The following is a 12,869-nucleotide window of genomic DNA, read 5'->3' as shown; positions in this document are numbered from 1 at the left end:
TAGCAGGAAAGGCATTGAAGTTGATCCTGATAAGGTTAAGACTATCCAGAATCTATTTCCCCCGTGAACACAAAAAGAGGTCCGAGGTTTTCTGGGTAGATTGAATTACATAGCACGGTTCATATCTCAGTTAACCGAAAAATATGTCCCAATCTTTCGCCTTCTCCGAAAGAACAACTCTAGAGCTTGGGATGAAAACTGTCAGACTGTATTTGAGAAAGTAAATGAGTATTTGTCTCGCACTCCTATCCTGATGTCCCCTATCCTGGGCAAACCTTTGTTCTTGTATCTATCCATATTCGAGAATTCAATGGGGTGTGTCCTGGGTCAACATGATGAATCTGGAAGGAAGAGCCATTTACTACTTAAGCAAGAAGTTCACCAATTACAAGGTCAGATATCCTCCCATTGAAAAGGTTTGATGTGCTTTAGTATGGGCTACAAAAAGACTCTGACAATACATGTTGTATCACACCACTTGGCTGATTTCCAAGTTAGATACCCTAAAGTAAATTATGGGTGTGCCTACTTTCTCTGGAAGATTAGCCCGATGGCAGATGCTGTTGTCTGAATTTGACATCGACTATGTGAGCCAGAAATCCATAAAGGGAAGTGTCATTTCAGATTTTTTGGCAAGCAGAACCGATGAAAATTACGAGCCATTGGACTTTGATTTCCCAGACGAAGACTTGATGGCCATATCCTTAGAAGAAGTAAGTAATTCTACAGATAGTTCTTGGAGAATGTATTTCGATGGTGCATAAAATGCATTAGGACATGGCATCGCGACTATATTGATCTCCCCAGAAGGGAATCATTATCCATTCACTATCATAATGAATTTCGATTGCACCAACAACGTAGAAGAATATAAAGCTTGTGTTTTGGGGATTCGAGCTGTAATAGGGAAAAATATAAAGACATTACGAGTATATGGAGATTCAGCCTTAGTAATCTATCAGCTCTGTGGAGAATGGGAAAACAAGGATGTAAAGCTGGTGGAATATTGGAAGCTAATACTGGATCTGCTTGAAGAATTCGATGAAGTCACCTTCCACTATGTGCCTAGGGAAGAGAATCAAATGGCTAACGCTTTAGCTACCTTGGCAGTTATATTCAAGGCTGGCAGGGAGTCTGAAATGATGTCAATTGACATGCAGTCGTATGAGTACCCGACTCATTGTTACCAAATCGAGGAAGTGAAAGACACTAAGCCTTGGTACCAAGATATTCTGCAATACATCAAGCATCGAAGTTATCCAGAGGAAGCCACTGAAACAGATAAAAGAACTATTAGAAAGATGACAGCTATTCCGTCCTTGACGGGAATGTCTTATACAAGAAAAGCCATGATGAAGTCTTGTTAAGGTCTGTTGATGCAAAAGAGGCAAAGATGATAGTGAAAGAAGTACATGATGGAGTTTTTGGAATACATGCAAATGAACATATAATGTCAAGACAAATAATGAGATGCGGATATTTTTGGTCCACATTAGAAAGTAACTGCATCAACTATGCTAGAAGATGTTATAAGTGTCAAATTTACGGGGATAAAATAAATGCTCCACCTCAAACTCTTCATGCGATGACATCACCATAGCTTTTCTCTATGTGGGGCATGGACGTTATTGGGCAAATCCATCCAAAGGCTTTGAATAGTCACTGGTTCATTTTAGTGGCAATTGATAATTTCACGAAGTGGGTGAGGCTGCATCATATGCCAGTGTCACTCAGTCTACTATTTCCAAGTTTTTTAAGAAAAAGATCATATGCCGGTATGGTCTGCCTGAAAGGATCATTACCGATAATGCTACAAACTTAAACAACAAAATGATAAATGCTTCTTATGAACAATTCAACATAAAGCATCACAATTCTACTGCTTACAGACCAAAGATGAACGGAGCAGTAGAAGCAATAAATAAAAACATCAAGAAGATAGTGGAAAAAAACGACTGAGACATATAAGGACTAGCATGAGAAATTGCCTTTTTCTTTGTTCACTTACCGAACCTCGGTACAAACTTCGACTGGGGCAACCCCATTTTCATTAGCTTATATGATGGAAGCAGTGCTGCCCATTGAAGTAAAAATTTCATCACTCCGAGTCTTATCAGAAGTCAAACTAGATGATGCAGAATGGATGCAATCCCGATATGATCAGCTGAACCTGATAGATGAAAAGAGATTGAAAGCCATTCATCATGGTCAAATCTATCAGAAATGAATGATTTGAGCACATAACAAGAAGGTACGCCCAAGAATATTTCGTGAAAGAGATCTGGTGCTAAAAATATTTTGGCCAATTTAGAAAGTTTTCAGAGGAAAATAGATGTCAAATTAGGTGGAACCTTATGTCGTGAAAAAGACCTTCTCTGGAGGAGCACTTGTCCTAACTGAAATAGACGAGTCTGAACTGCCAAATCCTGTCAATTCAGATGCAGTCAAGAAATACTTCGCTTAGGATGAAAACCCGAGAGGGCGTCCTAAGAAGAAGGTAAAGAAAAGAAGAAAAAAGAACGTTTAGGGTGAAAATCCGAAAGGGCGCCTAAATTGAAAAAGGAAAAAAAAGAATAGAAAAGAAAATAAGGTGGGTTCAAGATGAAAACTCGCAAAGGGTATCTTGAAACCAATGATGGGTCCAAATTGAAAACCCGAAAGGGAGATTTGGACATTGATTCAAGAAATCCAGACAGTGGAAACATCCCATCATCGGAATTTTCTACAGACTTAACGAGTCGGAGAAAGGTTGCACTCTCCTGAACGTTGTCGCATTTTTGAAGATCCCTTAACAAAGGCTGCGTTCAATGTCACCTAACGAGTTATCAGCTCAGAAGCGCCCACATTACTGAGATATAAGACATCCATTAACACTTCATTTATGTATTCATTTTGCAAAATGTTTGTCATGTGTTATTTATTATTTTCCCTATATGAATAAAGACGACCATTTCTCTGAATCAATTCTTTTTTAGCATCTTGGGTTGAATTTAAGCCTGGTGATTTATTCATTTCTGAAAAAGATAATTTCATATTACTGTACAAAGATTTTTAAAAAGTACATGTACTCAGAAGCCGATCAAGGCTCATACACTATACTTGAGATGGTTGAGAAGCATTTCCCAAATCAAGGATAAAAAATAAAATATGCATATCAGATTTGAACATTGAAGGATTCAAGATCAGGAATCAGAACTTCAAGATTCCAGAATCAAGATTCCATACAGGCATACCTAAGAGCATTGCATCCATAGCATCGAATATATGCATAACTCTGTAGGTTCTATCTAGAGTCAATTTCAACTTCGCAGCAAAGGATATTGGACTCAAAACGACACAATTTACATGAGATTGGATTTTAACTTCACAACGAATGATATCCAACTTAAAGCCAATTTGGTGAAACTTAGGGGTTGTTTGTTTACTTCAGAATGATTAAGTGCTGAATGATTCAAATGATGAATGATTCAGTTGCTCTGTATGAATAAGCTCTGAATGTGACATGATGTTTGATAATGGCTCTGAATCATTCAGAATGTACTTCTGTGTTGAATCATTCAACATTGTTTTGCTAAATCAGTCAGCACTGAATCATTCAGAGGTGAGAAACAAACGCGCTGAATGTTGAACGATTCAGCATTCATCGATGAATGGTTCTATTCAGAGCCAAACAAACAGCCCCTTACTCAAGATTGGATTTCAACTTCACGATGAAGGATATCCAACTCAAAACCAATTTGGTAAAACAACCCTTGGATTTCAACTTCACAATGAAAGATATCCAATTCAAAGCTCAACTTCACAACAAATGAGCCATCCACGATTTCAACTTCACGAAGAAGGATATCGTGACCACAAGCAGCATCCACCTCTAGATTGGATTTCAACTTCACAATGAAGGATGTCCAATTCAAAGCTCAACTTCACAACGAATGAGCCATCCACGATTTTAACTTCACAACGAATGATATCGTGCCCACGAGAAGTACCCATCTCTAGATTAGATTTCAACTTCACAACGAAGGATATCTAATTCCAAGCTCAACTTTACAACGAATGAGCCATCCAGGATTTCAACTTCACGACGAAGGATATCGTGCCCAACAAATCGACTTAATTTCACAGCAAATGAGTTATCTACAAACACAAGGGTTTATTCCCCAGCCAAGTACAACATAACTCAAGGCAAGAAGAGTTATCTATCAATAAGAACCCTCGAGTTCGATACCATTCAACTCGAGGACGTATTCACCGCAAGGTAACAACAAGAAACTACTTTCCGGTCAAAATTTTCACACCAAGATCTTTAAATTGAGGAAAAGACCAAGGTCAAGAATGGCAACAAGAAGCCACTTTCTGACTTTTCTACGATTCTAACTTCACAACGAAGGATATCATGCCCAAAAAATTGACCTAACTTCACGATGAAGGAGTCATCTATAACACAACAACACCGAAGTATTCAGATCAAGTTTCAGCTTCACAACGAAGTGTCTTGGACTAGAAGATGATCCAAGAGCTATTTTCCAATACTCTGAGTTCGTTTTCAACTTCACGACGAAGGATATCGTACTCAAAGTTTTCCAGTTTCGAGTCAACCTCACGACGAGGGAGTCATTTCATGATTCAATCCAAATTGAAAAACTAATCATATCATCGTATTTCAACTCTACGATGGAGAATATTCGATACTAAACTCAGGGATACATTCATAGACGAAAATTGTGTCCTATAACCTTTTCCCTATTCCCATTACACGACTATGGGCAAAGAGGGGTAGCTGTGGACACTAATTTTTGTCCTTACATATTATATATATATATATTTAAAAAAATATAATACATGTTATCTTTTTTACAGGCCCATACATAACCCAAGTACAAACAACCCAACAGTGGCCCAACGGAAGCCAAAACACGCCACAGGTAGCCCATGACCCGTTGGAGCAAACCGAACTAGCAACCTGAACCGGCCTCAAAGTTCTTCTCGACCCGAAAGGCTAGGGTTTTCAGAACCCTAGCAATCTAGTCTCCTCAGCGCCGTTTACTCATTCCAGCCACATCCCCCCTCATTCGAAGACTCATTGACACTCACGCAACCACCACCGATTTCCTCAGTAACAACCACAACCACCAAAGCAAATGAATCCTATTAGGAGTCTAAAAATAGCATTTTTCCTATAAATAAATGTAATACTTACATTCAAAGGACACGAGATTTTCATAAAAGAATACACGAAATATACTAAAAAATTACGCAAGAAATAAAAGCAATAATCGAAGCATTTTTTCGTTTTCGACAATAACAAAAGGTAAAACCCCTTACCTTTCTCGATTTGTCGGTTGCATGTGTTTGTAGGAATGTTTGTGTGTGTTTGTTTTTGTAATTTTAAAAAGGAGCCGATGAAAAAGGGGGAGAGTTTTTGAAAGTTCTCTCCTAGATTTAGTCTCTCACGAGGCTCAGTTTTAAAAATCGCTTGATTTTTAAAAAACATGGAAAAAAGGCTATTGAAAAAATCAATTTTTTTAGTGGATCACCGTCGATGAACGGCGACCGGTGAAGTAGTGGCCATCGGTTTCTGTAATGGGGGCAGTGGTGTTCTTTGCGAATGAAGAACACCCAAGAATATTTTAGAGAAAATGTTTGGGGTTTATTTGATCCATTTTAAATGGTTGGGAAATAATGAATTTTGTTTGTGGGAAATGGGCTTTATACTTTACCCATTTATGACCCGTTGACCTGACCCATTGACCATAGGGTTCGCGCGTTTTACTGAATTAATGGGGGAATTGCAGTTATAGTCCCCTGTGTTTTTAATCTTCCATTACGCCCCCTTTATTTTGATTCTACCCCAAATTCCTCTTTAAATTGACCCCCAATTTTGTTCTTTTTTAATTTAGTCCCTTATTAATATTATTTTATATATATTTTTCTTTATTTTTTCCCTTTTATTTTAATTTTATTATTTATTTTATTTACTTTCTGTATTTTTATATCTATATCTATATTTTTATTTTTATTTATTTGTATTTGTATTTGTTTTCTTTTCTTTTCTTTTTTCTTTTCTTTATCTTTACTTTATTTTTATTTCCTTTATATTTATTTTATTCTTATTTATTTTTATTTTATTCTTGTTTTATTTATTTATTTATTTATTTATTATATGTATATATCTTTATTATTTTTCTTATTATTGTTTTTTTACTTATTTTGTTAAATACTATATCTTAGTATGTATATATTATTTTTATTCTTTTTATTTTCTTTTATTTTTTTCTTTTATATATTTTTTGTTGTTTTACTTTTGTTTTTGTTTTTTTTATTTAGTTCCATTATTTTCTTTTTCTTTTTTATTTTTTGTTTTATTGTTATTCTTTTTTATTTTTTTATTTTGGTTTTGTTTTATTTTTATTTACGATTACCATTTTATTTATTTTGTTTCTATTTTTTCCTTTTTTATTGTTCTGTTTATTATTTTCGTTTGCGCACTTTCTGTTTTGATTTGATTATATACTTCACTACAAATCTAACATTTTTTTCTTTTAAGGGTATTTCAATCAGTCAGTGGTAAGTAACTTGAATCATGTTTTACCTTTTAATTTAAATTATAATTTTCCTAATTAAAGACAACTGGAAATTGCGTGGTACCGAAAGGGCAGTTCAAGAGTGCTAACCCTTCCTTGACTGTAACCGACTCTCGAATCTGACATATCGCTGGTAAGATGCATATCAGGTAAGAAATCAAGGTATCTGATCAACCTATTTGTTTTAAAATAAATGATCGGTGGCGGCTCTAACCATTTCATCCAAATTGAAGCCTAATTTCGGACCTACCCGAAAGACGGTTCTGACAGTAGAAGGACAAATCATATCTTAATCATACACACCCCACTACATATATCAAGATATATCCAATAACAATCTTTATAGTGCAACCAATTAAGGATAATGTTTAACTGTATCAAAACATATAACAATATATGTTGGGGTAGCATTGATCTCAAGTCTGAGGATCATACATATATTCATCACCATGAGCAATGTTATGACCGTCACATAATAATCCAAGACACATGCTGATGGAGGCTCAATCCGATACATTGTTCTCTAACAATATAATCGTGTATCAATTCTGACATCTCTATGTCAATAACAACTCGTTGTCATCAATCAATAACATGTCTTAAGCGTATTATTATTGTTCATGCTCATAAAAATACTTGACTAGAGATCTTTTAATAACAATAATGTTATTATATGAATTTTATTATCTTTCAGTTTATGTTAAACACATATATATAACTAAAAATAATATTGGCAATGTCTTTATTCAATAAATCGGTAAATAAAATGTATCATTACAATCATCATATGATTGGTCTTTGGACATACTCTAACAATTCTTATATTAACTTTTAAAAATATATCTTAAATTAAAATAAAAGTAAAATAGATTTCATAAGTTAAGATAAAAATAAAATATTTTTTGAGTTAAAATAATATTAAAATATATATTAAGCTAAAATAAGACTAAAATATATTTTTTAAGTTAAAGTAAGTTTAAAAATATTTTTTTAAATTAAAATAAAAATAAAATATATTTTTAATGTTAAGATGTGAATTTAATTTATTATGTGAATTTAAATTTAAATTTATATAATATTAAGAACTTACACATTGATACATAATATATATCATATATTGTTTTTATTAGACCAAAAATCCATCTAAACTCAGCGGTTGAGCAGTTCCCTAGCCATCCAAAGTTGGTTGGTTTGATCTCCCTACAATCATTTGTTGGCGTTTAATTTTATTTCCACCATAGGTGAGACGTTCATCCTGTGATTGGGGAAGTATATTGAACTAAAAATAAATTAAAATATTATTAATTATCTAATTGGACGAAGATATATGACTTCATCTGATTCAATGATAAAATTTATTTTAATTTATTAAAATTAGGACCAAATTAATATAATATGTAACTATTAGTGATTGGATGTGTAATTTTACCAAATGTTCTAACTTCCACATCACCATTGTCACTATTAAATGTTTATGGTTAGTGGTCTGATTGAATACAATTAAATAGTTAGATAGTATGATTGATAAAATTAAAAGATCGGTGATAAAAGTAAAATGCCTAAATAGTTGAATGATCAATGATATAGTTTACCCTTAATTACACTTTTGCCCCATCTCTTTAGGTATTTCCACCAAAGTCTCTTTTATTATGACAATAATCGTTAAATCTATCGTCTTCCACTCAAAACTTTGGTTGTTTATCTTTATATCTGTTAGATTTCAATGGGGGTATCGTTCAAGGCTTAGCACCGTGTTCGGACCCCTGAAAGACAAGGGTTCATTCATCAAAAACAACTTTCATAACCATTGTTCTGAAAAAACAATAAAACAATAATGTATTATTTTAAAAAACGATTATGACTTTGATTTAGATAAATTGGATGATTTTTGGATTAATTGGAATTAAAGTAAAATGGAGTCGCCATCGACCTTTTAATTAGGTAGGCCAAATACCTAAAAACGTATTTTAAAACAATTTTAAGAAAAATCATTTTTTAAGACAAAAAATTGGTATGCGTTTACAAAGATTCAATAAAAATGGGTTCGGGAGTCGGTTACGCGTGGGGAAGGATTAGCACCCCCACAACACCCAGAATTGGTACTATGTCGCTTACACGTTGTCTTAAATGGTGGAACTTATAAATCGAATATAAAGTTAATTTATGATCCATTTATCGAACATTAATTAATTTGCTTTGAATTATTAATTAAAGAAAATTATTTAACTTGAAAAGAGATCTCGAGATTAGAAATCCTCCGTCGGGAAAGCTATCTCGACTATTTCTTATCCGTAAAGAATATTCCCTTTTCGATGAAACTCTAATCGAATATAAATTAAAAATTGACATTTTGCTTAAAATAAACAAATTGATATTTAAAGAAACATGCATTGTTTTGTTCGAAGTGAAATACAAAATGATTTAATTAGCAAAAATAAAATTGATTTATTTCAAGTCCCATTTCGTTCGAACGTCGTGTCGGATTGTACCACTTCGATCAAGTGATACTTTCCCCGCCCATTCTATAAATATCGTTCTTGAGCATATTCAGACAATATTAAATAAATAAATACAATGGAAACAAATATAAATAAAATAACAAAATAAAATATTTATATCAAATAAAGTTAAACATATTTATTTACATATGATATAAATAAATACATAACATAAAAATATGTACATACATCAAGGATTGACATAAACACAAATCAATATTACAATCACCAAATATAATGATCAAAAAGTAAATATTTATAATTACAAGGACTAACATGGTAATAATAACACTTAAAGGGCTAAAATAGTAAAAATAGAAAAATAAAGGACTAAAATGGAAAAAATAGACAAGTAGGGACTAAAATGAACTAAACAAGAACATAAAGGACCTAATTAGTAATAAACCCAAAACACATAGGCATTAAAGATGGTGACTAGAATGAACTTGGGCAAAACAAATGCTTTAAAACATAAAATACACGATTTTACACGTTCATAAATATTAAGGACTACAATCGAATATTATACAATTAAAGGTCCAAAATCTAAATATGAAAAAATATTATAACTAAATTATAAGGAATGAAATAAAACGTAAAATAAAAGAAGAAACCAGAGAGAAATGATGAAACTTTCATTAAGTGGCCAAAATGCAAATGTTACGAAGTTGGAACCCTCCTTGCGTGATTAGCCCATGCGATAAACGCATGGATTTTCTGTTCTACACGACGTCGTTTCGTGTTATATATAAATATAGCAATCGAAGGCCCAAAATCATTCAACCTTTCATTTGCTTTGTTTCTCAAACGAGGGAAGAGAGAGATTTCAAAATTCTCTCAACTTCCCCTCATCGGAGAGGGGAAGCCGCCTCCCACCGGCGGCAACCACGACGGGCACGGTGGAGCCCACGGTGGCTCACGGTGGCCGGAGGAGGCAAACATTCTCCAAAAAAATCCCCCTCGTCCTCCTCAATCCAAAATTGAGCACCTCAACCCCTAAAACCAACCCTAAACCACTAGATCTAAACAGTTACCTTTCGAAGAAAATGAAAATCTGACGTCCCTTGGGCTTTTCGACACTCTTCCGACCACGGTAAGAGTTCTCTCCTTCTTTATTTCCTTTTCTCTCTGTTTGGTTCGAATAGCTTTTTGATTTTCTTCTCTTATCTTTCTTTTTTATTTCGATTTGCTCTCTTTTTTCTTTGGAAACCCGAATCCTCTCTCGGTGGTTTCACTGAATTCCCCCAATACTGAATAATCTTTTTTCATATTTTCTTCTCTCTTCGGTTTTATCCTAATGCATGTGGTGCCTTCTTTTTTTTTACTGATGGATTGCTGATGATAATGATATCTCTGGATTTGCTTTGGGATATCTTGTACTTGCTTTAGCTTTCTTTTCATTTCTTTATTGGGTTTTTCTCTGATTTTGCTGACTGATGGGGTCTTGGTCACTGTAGGTGATAACACAGGGCAGAAAACATTCACCAGCAGCTCAGGAGGTCAACGGCGATAGCTCACGTAGCTTGGGGTACGACGGTAGAGTCCACGTGCCAGAGGGAAATTGAACAGTTGTGGCAGTGGCTGTTGGTTTTGATTTAGGGTTTTAGAAACCCTAGACTTACTGGGTTGTTGTCTTGGGCCAGTTTGGGTCTCGGGTCGGATCCTGGATGTTGGGTCTGGTCTGAGTTCCATCTGATATATGGGTTGCTGAGTAGGTTGTAGCTAGGTTGTATTGGGCTCCGGGATTAGGCTTCATTTTAGTCACTGGTAGGCCTGCAAAACAAAGTGTAATTTAAAATAATAATAATAATAATAATAATAATAATATTTATATTTATATAAATAATAAAAAAAGAGCCGGACGAAAATGGGTGTCTATAGTTGCCCCTCTTTGCATATTATTGTCTTAACAATAATAGGACAAAAATGACAAGACAACACGTTTTTGTCTGGTTCTCTTTCTTTTGCCTATAAATTGGATATGTGTGTTGGTGGGGACAACATTGCTCATACGCGATGAAGATATCTGGTCGTCTAAGGGTGACGAGACTCCTACGTGATTAGGAGATCTGGTCGAGGATGACACGGTTCCTATGCGATGATGATGTCATGCCATCTTTAGGAATGATAACACAGTTTCTACATGATAAGGATGGTTGGTTATCAAGGGTGACATGGCTCCTACGTGATGAGAAAGTCTAGTCGGAGGATGACACGGCTCGTACGTGATGAAGAGTTCTGGCCATCTTTAGGAAGGGTGATAACACAGTTCCTACGTGATAAGGATGGTTGGTTATCTAAGGTGACACGGCTCCTACGTGATGAGGAGGTCTGGTCGAGGGATGACACGGTTCCTACGCGATGAGGACGGCAGAACATCTTTAGAGATAATGGTTTCAAGGGAAACCGACTCAGAGATGATGCTTCAAGAGAAGCTGTCTCAAAAGAGACAAAATTCATTTCAAGGAAACGACTCAAAGATGTTTTTGTTTCAAGAAAAACATACTCAAAGATTTTGTGTTTCCAAAGAAACTGCCTCAAGGGAGACAAAATTTGTTTCAATGGAAAGGATCTCAAAGTTGGGTGTTTTGTTTCAATGGGAACAAACTCAAAGATAAGTGTTTCAAAAGAAACGAATCAAAGATTTTTGTTTCAAAAGAAACGACTCAAAGATTTTTTTTCATGAAAAACTGTCTCAAGAGAGACAAAACTTTGTTTCAAAAGAAACAAACTCAAAGATTTTGGTTTCAAAAGAAACGAATCAAAGATTTTTTTCACGAAATTGTCTTAAGAGAGACAAAACTTTGTTTCAAAAGAAACATACTTAAATATTATTTTCAAAAGAAACAACTCAAAGATTTTTATTTCAAAAGAAATGACTCAAAGACTTTTGTTTCAAGAGAAACAGATTCAAAGATGGGTTTTGTTTCTAGGGAAACAATCTCAAGGGTGTTAAATTTTGTTTCCAAAGAAACAGACTCAAAAAATTTTCTCAAAAGAAATTGTCTCAAGAGAGACAAACTTTGTTTCCAAAGAAATAGACTCAAAGATTTTTTTCCAAAAGAAACTATCTCAAAAGAGCCAAAAAATTTGTTTCAAGAGAAACAACTCAAAGGATATTGATAATCTGCTTGTTCCAGCTAGTGGAGGAAATGCCTTCAGAAGATCTGATCATTCACATCATGATGTTGAATCCCCAAAGATGCCCCAACGTTCGATGTTAAATCTCCAAAGATGTCCATCATTCATCGTTTATTGCTTCAGCACTGATTCTAAGCATGAGCTGTGTGTCTAAGAGCCACATGTCAACTACCAAGATCCACTCCAAAGAGATTGTCTTGTTTGCAAACGTTTTTCTTCTTCTTGTATTTTTAAAAGTATGAAAATATCAATTAAAAGAGTTTTGAAAAATGTTTAATCAAAAGTTTGAAAATATTACCCCTTTCGAGGTTTCACAATTAACAACTCATAAAACAAGAGTTCATTGGATATCAAAGAATTAATTACACTGCTAATCCTTCAATAAATTATAGCTATTTGACAAGTGTTAAGATTATTGCTATATTTGAGAAATGGTTAAGTAAGGAAAGGATAAAAAAGTCTCAGGTTGTTATTTTTGGTCGAAGGTATGGTGTTCTCATTTATTTGTTGTTCGCTGCTCTGATGGAGTAACTTATGTACTCATTTATTGGAAGTGTTCTCCGTCTCCCAGCTCTCATGATCTTATTCAGGTTGTGCGATACCTCATCAAGGGATTTGTGCGATCGCCTTCTATGCACCATCTTCA

The sequence above is a fragment of the Hibiscus syriacus genome, unplaced genomic scaffold (assembly GCF_006381635.1).
Source record: "Hibiscus syriacus cultivar Baekdansim isolate YM2019G1 unplaced genomic scaffold, ASM638163v2 tig00109945_pilon, whole genome shotgun sequence".
Classification (NCBI taxonomy): Eukaryota; Viridiplantae; Streptophyta; class Magnoliopsida; order Malvales; family Malvaceae; genus Hibiscus; species Hibiscus syriacus.
This window is presented reverse-complemented; position numbering follows the sequence as displayed.